Source organism: Lactuca saligna, chromosome 4, assembly GCF_052625555.1.
Source record: "Lactuca saligna cultivar CGN05327 chromosome 4, ASM5262555v1, whole genome shotgun sequence".
NCBI lineage: Eukaryota > Viridiplantae > Streptophyta > Magnoliopsida > Asterales > Asteraceae > Lactuca > Lactuca saligna.
In genome coordinates, this window is record NC_136420.1 from 316,818,448 (window position 1) to 316,827,837 (window position 9,390).

General features: G+C 35.4%; 1 pseudogene; it reads left to right on the top strand.

Annotated features, from left to right (window-relative positions):
- The first annotated feature begins 1,325 nt into the window (after positions 1-1,325).
- LOC145039667 (receptor-like protein kinase FERONIA pseudogene) lies at positions 1,326-3,795 on the top strand (annotated as a pseudogene).
- Positions 3,796-9,390: the final 5,595 nt, after the last annotated feature.

Consider the following 9,390-nt stretch of genomic DNA (forward strand, 5'->3'; position numbering starts at 1 on the left):
TCTGACTCGGATGTAATCGGATGATTATTGACATACTCTTATTTCATTATGCTTTTTACGAAAACGTTTTGGATGATAGTTTTATTATTATAAAAAATGAAATTTTTGTTCTTAAATTTTGTGACGTTATATACAAAAAAAAAACAAATAGTAAGATTGTATTTTTATTAAGTCTTATTTTTGGCACTCCAACTTTGAATTGAACACCATTGCAAAGTTGGATAAGATCGGGCAATGTTGCCACTATTAGAAAACTTACAGTACAATCCGTAGCTATTCCGTAACTATAGGCGGATAGCTACGGAATTGCTACGGAAAAATAGCTATAGCATAATGGCTCGTGACTAAATTATAACTACGGATTAACAACCATGGAAAATGTTCATTTTATTTTGTTTTAATGAGATAAAATATAGTTTCACGTAATATAGTCGAATATCATAAATAGATAATCTAGTCAAACAGAAGTGGATGAAGGGTAGGTAGCAAGAAATTTTTCTAATCTTAAATATATACTATAAATTAGTTTTTATAAACATCTATTAAACTTTGTACAGTTCAATACATTTTAAGAAAAACTGATAGAGTTATATGAAATATAAAAAAATAATATAACAATCTATTAAACTTTATAGAATTCAATATTGTGGATGTTTTATAAACTCTATAGAATTCAATATTGTGGATGTCTTAATAGCTTTCAAACAATAAGCTATTACTTGATGGAGATATAACTATCACTTAAAGTTTAGATTTATTACAAAATTTATACGATATCTAATTCTTTTTGTAGTTTAGACTTACAAAATTTATATGATATCTAATTTTTTTTGTTCGAACTTTCGTTAAAAAAGAAAACCCATATAACTTTTCTACCGAAATTGTCAACTAAGCATGTCACTTTCCCATTGTTATAGTGGAGACAAATCAATGCTCTAGGTGGGTGTAAAGTCTTTAATTGGAGAGTGCTTTTGCAACAAAGGCTTTTTGGTTTAAAAAATTGGATCGGTACTTTGTATGTGTATACAAATAATAGTTTGAACGTTGTAAGTAAGTCGAAAAGTGTTTGCGGCTAGGTGTTCTGACGAGAGAATAAGAGAAAGATAAAAGCCAATATATGTGCGGGAACAGTCGATAAAAAAGGTAGTGTGTGAATATTTAATTAAAAAGTAATTATCCTGTTAAGCTTCTACAAGGCCTTAACAAATTCGATATGCAAGTCTACCATTGAAAGTTGAAACAGAACAATAGTTATGCTGGTGAGACTACTATATATAGCGACGAGTAATATTCTTGTTTAAGCTAAGCTATATATATACCACACGATGTTCACCTTCACTTTGCTACTCTTTTCTTTGCTCCTCTTCTCCACCACCACCGCCACTGCTCAACCTTACAAGGCCACCGACCACTTGCTCTTAGACTGTGGTGCATCCTCCACCACCACAAGTTTTTCCCGGCGATGGGATGGCGATGAACATTCTGAATTCCTGCCTTCCAACAGCCCCGTCACATCCTTTTTATCCACCCCCACCGCCCAATGTCCTCCACCACCTGAAACCCTTTACACCACCGCTCGTATCTTCAACACTACTTCATTCACCTACACGTTTCCGGTCTCCCAGGGACCCAAATTCCTCCGCCTCTATTTCTACCCCGCCACCTACTCTGACCTCAAGGCAAACCAATCTTTCTTCTCGGTATCATCCAATGGCTACTCTCTCTTGACCAACTTCAGTGCTTCCCTAACCTCCTGCTTTCTCTCTCAACCACGTCCCAAAGTTTCTAGCTTTTTTAAAGAATTTATCATGAATGTAAAAGATACCCAATTCCTAAACGTTACGTTTACACCCTCACCCAACTCTTATGCATTCATCAATGGTATTGAAATAGTTTCTATGCCCGAAAATCTTCATTTTAATGCAGAAAAATTTAAATACGTTGGTCAACTTTCAGGACCCTTTATTGATAAGTACACGGCTCTTGAAACTATTTATCGTCTAAACGTCGGAGGGGGACAAATATCAAGTAAGGATGATACCGGTCTGTATCGATCATGGGATGGAGACGACAATTACATATTCGCCGCCTCGGTTGGAATAACTTGGGCTATGAACACTTCAATCGTGTACACCACCAACACACCCAATTATACAGCACCTGAGCTTGTTTATCAAATCCAAAGGAGTATGGGCCCACTTTCTCAGCACTACAACCTAACCTGGGCGCTTCCGGTTGATTCTGGGTTCTATTACTTGCTCAGGCTCCATTTTTGCAACATTATACCACAATATACGAAAAAATTTCAGATGGTGTTTAAGATCTTCATTAATAATCAAACTGCTGAGCATGACGCTGATCCATTCTTTTGGACTCAAGGTAGCGGGTGTCCGGTATACAAGGATTACGGTGTTTATGTAGCAGACCCAGATGGCAAAGGAAACAAACAAGATTTGTGGCTCGCATTGCATCCTTTCTACGGACAATATCTTGATGGTTATTTAAATGGTTTGGAAGTCTTCAAGTTGAACATGACTGGTAATCTTTCTAGCCCCAATCCAGAACGTAGTTGTACCACCCCACCATCAAGGCTTACATATCCTATAAAAGAGAAAAAGAAGAAGAAGAAAACTCCATATGGCGTGATACTTGGATGTGTTGGGGGAGGATTAGTCTTGTTTTCTCTTCTAGTTCTTATGGTTTTATGTTATCGAAGGCGAACCATGGGCAAATCATCACCGAGAGTAACTTCAAAGTCTTTCCGCTCATTACTTCCATCAGATCGCTGCCATAGTTATACACTCAAAGAGGTGAAATTTGCTACGGATGAATTTAATGAAAATTGTGTCATAGGCAACGGAGGGTTTGGAAAAGTATATAAAGGGTATATGGAGAAGACTAGAAACACTGTAGCAATTAAACGGCTCAACAAATCATCCAGTCAAGGTTTTCATGAATTCCAAACAGAAATAGCGATGTTGTCTAAACTACGACATGTCCATCTAGTATCCCTAATAGGGTACTGTGATGAGAATGGAGAGATGATACTGGTGTATGAGTACATGGCTCAGGGTACTCTACAGGAACATATTTACAACACAAACAACCCTCCTTTGTCATGGAAAACACGTCTTAGTATTTGCATTGGCGCAGCTAAAGGGTTGCATTATCTCCACACATGTGGAAAGCGAAGAATAATTCACAGGGATGTCAAGTCTACGAATATTTTACTGGATGCAAAATGGGTAGCTAAGTTGTCTGATTTTGGTTTGTCAAAACTCGGGTCTAAAGATCCTTTGAAGACACATGTTAGCACATTGGTGAAGGGTAGTCTTGGGTATATAGATCCCGAATATTGCAAAACCAAACAACTTACGGACAAGTCTGATGTGTACTCTTTTGGAGTGGTTTTGCTTGAAGTGTTGTGTTCAAGACCTGTTATACTTCGACGACTGAGTGACGAACAAGTGAGCTTGGTAACATGGGGCAAGTCTTGCTATCGAAGGGGAACCTTGCATGAAATTATTGATCCAAAGCTAAGTGGTGAGATTGCACCGGAGTGTTTACGGAAGTTTGGTGAGGTGGCAAACAGTTGCTTGCATGAGGAGGGTTCTGAACGACCCACTATGGAGGATGTCGTATGGGGACTAGAATTTGCGTTGCAACTACAAGACATTGCTAATGAGTCCATGGCTGAAAATCAATAAATTCCATTTCTGATGCACGGGAGACCGAACAACATTGGATTAACGAATATCAAGAGTTAACTATATATCAAACCTATTTCTTCATGAATGTCATTGAGTATCTTTTCTCTTTGCGACATGTTAGGAAACTTTAGGGGCCTTTAGTTCACATAATGTTTTTGAAATGAATTGGATCGGTCAAGGGAATTGAAATATGATCGAATTCGAATGTGAAGAAATTAGAATCTATTATGGGTTTGGTTATGTGATGGTTTGGGTTTAGCCCACAAAATTGTCAAATAATTAGAAAACTAAATTATGTAACATTACAAAAATGTCTTTTTGTTTATAACTTCTTTTTATTAATCATGATAAAATTTGAAAGTGTGTGGGCATAGGGTACGATGGAGTGGGGTAGAGTGCGGATGCGTATGAGTGTAGGGGTAGGGGTTGACATGTGGGTGTGGGGTTGGACGAATGTGTTGGGCGTCGACTTTGATGTAGAGCTCGTTGGTGTTGGTGTGGGAATATATATCTACATATACTTGTAGGTGTCGGGGTAGGTTTGGGTGTGTCGGTACATGGGTACGTGGGTGGAATGACCACTACTACAAAAAAGTTCATAGGACCTGATCAAATCAATTAAATAACTCGGTTGATCATAAAAATGGTACATATAAGGGGATCATAACGCACAAAACCAGCCCATAAAAAAAATTAGGATGCGGTTCTACTAAACAAAACCGGCACTACTAGAAAACAGCCCCTTAATGACGCACAAACAATAACACTCTGTGATAGAGGACATGCATTCGTGCGTGCCCTAAAAAATAATGTCAGTTTTCCAAAATTTAAATGATAGAGGACACGCATTTTTATGTGCCCTAAAATTAGTGTCAGAAAAGAATAAAAAGGAAACGTGGAGGGCGCTTTTCATAAAATGTGTGTCGTCTAAATGTGTCGCTTTATAACATTTTAACGAAACACGCGTTTTTAAGGCAGGATTATACCCAGCTATTGAATCCCAAATATTAAACACCCCCCTCCCTTCCAATCAGCAAGAAAAAGCCCCATGGCAAAGTCGCCGCAACATAGTTCGCTCAAGTTCCCTCAAGTCATATTCGAAGGATGCTAGTGATGTTCATTGAACAAATCTTCTTTGTAGACAAGAGCTTCGATTAATGCTACTTGTAATCTGTGAATTCTGGATTTGCGAATCAGTTGTATAAGTCCATGTATCACATGTTTAAACCCTTGTCCCCCCTTTTCAGAAGCCTGATCCTTATCATCCTCTTGTTGAAACACACAGTCTTATAGCAACTTGCGACTCGCACATTGAAGTCCTTTGAAGGAGGGTATGTCATAATTTCCTTTGTATTCTTCTAATTTTTTGTTTTCTGTTCTGAAGTTACTAAATATGCTTCACTTCGATTTTACCTGAGAACGTAGAGAAGATGGTATTTTTTGCTTATGAAAATGCAAATGAGTTGCCCCCAAACAACTAACATAACTTCAACATTGCTTTATTAATCTATTTACTATTTTTGTTGTTTGAGAGCGTGTTTTTAGTTCTGATTTCCCACTTCATAAAACTTGTTGAAGCTAATTTTATTTCAACATGTGTGGTTTAAGGAGTGTTTGAAAGTGGTTATCTTTAATTTTAAGATTATTTAGGGTAAAAAAGAATCATAAAACGAAGAAGTGTTTGAAAGCTAATTTTGATATCTTTGAGGAAATTGATGTCTGTAGCGGTTGTTGAGATTCAATATGATTCCTTACATGATACGGATATGAACCACTTAAAACACACATACCCCCAACTAATCCTCTTTTCTCATTACAAAATGGTGAATTTGTAGCAATAATTACAATTCTTTCACCTTTTTTACTGTTTATAGGAAACTCCCCAGACCAAGTCTCTCCGTTTATTGTGTGTTCATGAAGATAATCAGATAATGAACCATCTTTGGGTCCACCACAAGCTCTGTGGGAGTTTTTCCATAAGCTTCAGTTGATGTATATCCATAAAGCTTTTCTGCAGCTTGACTCCTATACGATTCCCATTAATCAAATATATTAAAAAACTAAATTCATTTTCTCTTCAACTTCATATTAAAACGAAGAAGAAACATAAATTATCAAGTTGCAGTGGTAGTGGTGAGCTAACCAAAAGATTATCCGAAGGTTGAGACCATATATATGTACAGCTTGATCTATTTATTGAATTATATCTAAAAACTGTGATTCTGTTAGCTTCGTATCTAAAGGCTCCATGACTCGAAGCTTGAGTCCACCATATGCTGAATTATACCATTGGTGCTAAGGTTTTTCTGGTTACCATAGAGCATGAGTTTTGATATTTTTTGTTTGAGGTGAGATTGGAGTTTTTCTAGCTCCTGGATCTTTCTTAATAGCTCCTCAGTTGATGGTGTTTTTTTTGTGTTTTCCTCCATTTTCACGCACTTCAAGAACACACATTGTGATTTGTGGATCAAGAAATTGGTTCTTTAACCCTCAAGTTACAGTTTTGGAGGAAACCCAAAAAGGGGTGGACACAAGATTTAACAGTAGGGGTTGCACGGGAAAGTTAGGGGTCGCACAATAATAGAAAATATAATTTTTTTTTAAAAATTTCCAAAAATTTTCCACTACGGCTGGAAAATTTAGGGGTTGCCGGTGCCACTGGTGACCCCCCCCCCCCCTAAATCCGCCCCTAAAACCAAATAATTAAAGTAACAAAAACCCAAGATTTGTTACTGAAAGATACAGATCATCAGCTTTCAACTCGTTCGAGCTAGGAAGTCTTCAGTGCCATAAAATAGATAAGCAGTTGGTTGTTTTTCAAGACTTTTGTTCCCTTTCGGGACACCCTAAATGAAGAAAGTAACACAAAAGTCAATGTTTGACTTGCAGACACACACATGAAATATGCAGAAACACACATCAACTATCCATTGCCACATCAACTATCATTTTTTATGTTCGGTTATCAATGCAGTGTGAAAACTTGTTGCATATTACCAGTTCCTCAGGTAACATTCTATTTCAAGGAAACCATAATATATTTCCATACAACCTTACTTTGTGCACTTGGATTGTTTTTTTATTTGATTTGATTTTATTTTTAATTTGTATATGTAAATGTTGTCATCACAGTTACAGTCACTCAAGGCTGCTTCATAGAAACTCGAGTTTCCTGTTTTTTTGTTTTCTTACTCTTTTAGTACTTTTCAATTGTTAAATCATTTTTTATAGAATAGTATATAATTTGTTTCAGATTTTAGTTAGTGCTCTTGTAGATTGGCTAAAAATGTCGATCTGGAGTTCTGTGAATGGAGAATGGGCCATGCTCTAAGACTTTCTCTGTTGCTGATTCTCCTCGCCATAGGTATGCTTCTATACTTTAATCTACTATGGATTCTTCTATGAAGAAGGATAGTCATTAAACATAGTCTTCAATGAATGAATCCATCTTCTTTTTGATTCATAGCTTTTCTGTTATTTGATTCCGTACAGTTCATCCATCTTCCAGCTAATATGGCTTTGGGCATTGCAAAAATTCAGTGAAGCAATGGGCAACTTCTTCCCTTCATTCAGACACCAAAGATGGTCATATTCTCAAGGACTTGCCTTCATGTCCCAAGAACTGGAGGCCGGACTTATTTCCATTGGTAACTTCTTTCCCTTTTTCAAGCATTCCATTTTCTAAAGACTATGAAGTATGAACTGGATCAAGGTTATATATGTATTATAACCCTACACTTATCTTTATTTATTATAATTGATCTCATCATGTGAGTTTTGTTACTCTTTTCTATATTTGTTTGGATTAGGGTTATATGTATTTTAATTGTTAAAGCTATTGTAACAAAGTCTTTAACATTTTCAGACTTTATGCGTTTTTGATGGCTATGATGATATGAGAAGAAATCAGTTGTCAAATCTTGTGACTCTGATAGCAAAGGTCTAATCTATCACTTATCTTACAATTTCCTTGTTTAATTGTTGGATCATAACAAAGATAATGAAATCTATGTTGATCCTAAAAACATTTGAATTCATTTTGATATGTAAAAGATGTTCATCTTGTGGTGGATCCATGGTTCTTGAAAATTGAAATGGATTTTACACCTATTAGTTGACACCAATACTTACTCTCTCTCTCTCTCTCTCTCTCTCTATATATATATATATATATATATATATATATATATATATATATATATATATATATATATATATATATATATATATATAGGATGAGGTTCATTTGAGACCAAACGTTTTTTGTGAGACACGAGGACAACATCTTAGCCATTGATGATAATTGATCATGTGGCACATAGAAAAACATGATTAAGACTTATTAACGTACATCATTTGTTAATTAGGGGCATATTAGTCATTATTAGGTTAAATATCTCATCAACACATCTGTTATAGAAATTAGGGTCATATTCACGTAATCAAGATATTCGTCTCTATCAATCTTCAAGTCTTTGGCCAATTCATCGCTGATATAGGACCATCATTCATTGATTGATCAGTTATCCTCTTGTATCAAAATCATCATACTCTGGTAATCATGATCTTCATCTCCTTCAATCATCAAGTCTTTCTACCAGATTGTTGTGATTTTGAAATAAAAAATCGTTAATCGATTAAATTATCCTATCCTATCAGAATCTCAACTATTAAATTTGCGATTTTAGTGATTTACCAGTTCTTCTTCTTCATCATTCTACATCTGAAAGTGATCATCAGATTGAGGTTTTGTTTTTTTTGGCATATGTAGTTCTTTTTATAAGTTGTGGTTAGCAATTTCTGTAGTTCTTAAACATTTATAGTTGTCTATGAACTTTCAAGTTTTGATTTTTACTCTCTGATTCGTTATTTTAAAAATTCATCAATGTAGGACAACTTTCATCACTTTCATTGTTTGATTTCAGCACTATTGAGCAATAGAACATCATACTGATTGATTTATTTAGTTTATGTTAATTGTTTTTAACCTAGAAGAAAAGTTAACATAGAATATGTTTTTGAGAAATATATCAACTATTTCACTGTTTGAGTTTAAACTTTCATTCAATCAACAATTTTTCAGAAACAATACATGCACTCTACTTGTTTGATGAAAGTCCTAAATGAATTAAGAATTTGATGTATCTATCACTCGCTTTTTCCTATGACTAAAGTTCTCTATAAGAATTGGAGTATTGAAAGGACCTTAGATCAAATGATTTATCAAAAAATGACTATTAATAAGAACAATGAAGTTTCACTAAGAATGATAATCTCACAAAGAGATTATTGTTCGCACAAAGTGGCTATTAGGGTTTGTGAAAGACGACGTCCTCAGAAACCTATACAAAAGACTATATAGAACTATTATAGACAATCCCTACAAATCAGGGATGTTCCAGCTAACTAATAAATGATAACTATGGAAACAAGATAAATACTAAATCTGTTACATTAAAAAAGATATACACTGAACAACTTGTATGCTGACGCTGATGCTGACGCTGGATTACGTGATGATGCTGAGTGATCAGTTTCAAACATCATCATATTATAAGGTTCGACCTTACAATCTCCCCCAATATGATGATGTTCAAAACAACAACTATACTAGAACACCTCTGGACAAGAATTCTTCATACTCAGCTTCAGCTTCTACTTTCACAGCCAGTAAGGACTA